Genomic DNA, 385 nt, shown 5'->3' on the forward strand with positions numbered 1-385 from the left:
CAGAAAATAAATGTCAGATAAAAAATGTTTTTAAACATGTTTTTAAAAGTTGTTTACTTCTTTACGTAGAATAAAATTTCGTAATAAAAAATGCATATTTCTATTTAAAAAAGCAAAGTTGACTTCGATCTGACCTTGGCAGGGCCACGCAAGGTCAAACCAATGGTACCTTCTTCCCCTATCAATGTCCCCTATCAAACCATATAACTTTTGTCTGAAACACTTTTGTCTACCGGTTATAGTTTTCGAGATATAGGGGTGGTATCATTTAAAATAGGACACCCTGTGTGTGTGTGTGTGTATGTGTGTGTATATATATATGTATATATACACATATTTATATATATATATATATATATATATATATATATATATATATATATAT

Source organism: Odontomachus brunneus, unplaced genomic scaffold (assembly GCF_010583005.1).
Source record: "Odontomachus brunneus isolate Ranch 3 - 2012 unplaced genomic scaffold, Obru_v1 Obru_scaffold_240, whole genome shotgun sequence".
Lineage (NCBI taxonomy): Eukaryota > Metazoa > Arthropoda > Insecta > Hymenoptera > Formicidae > Odontomachus > Odontomachus brunneus.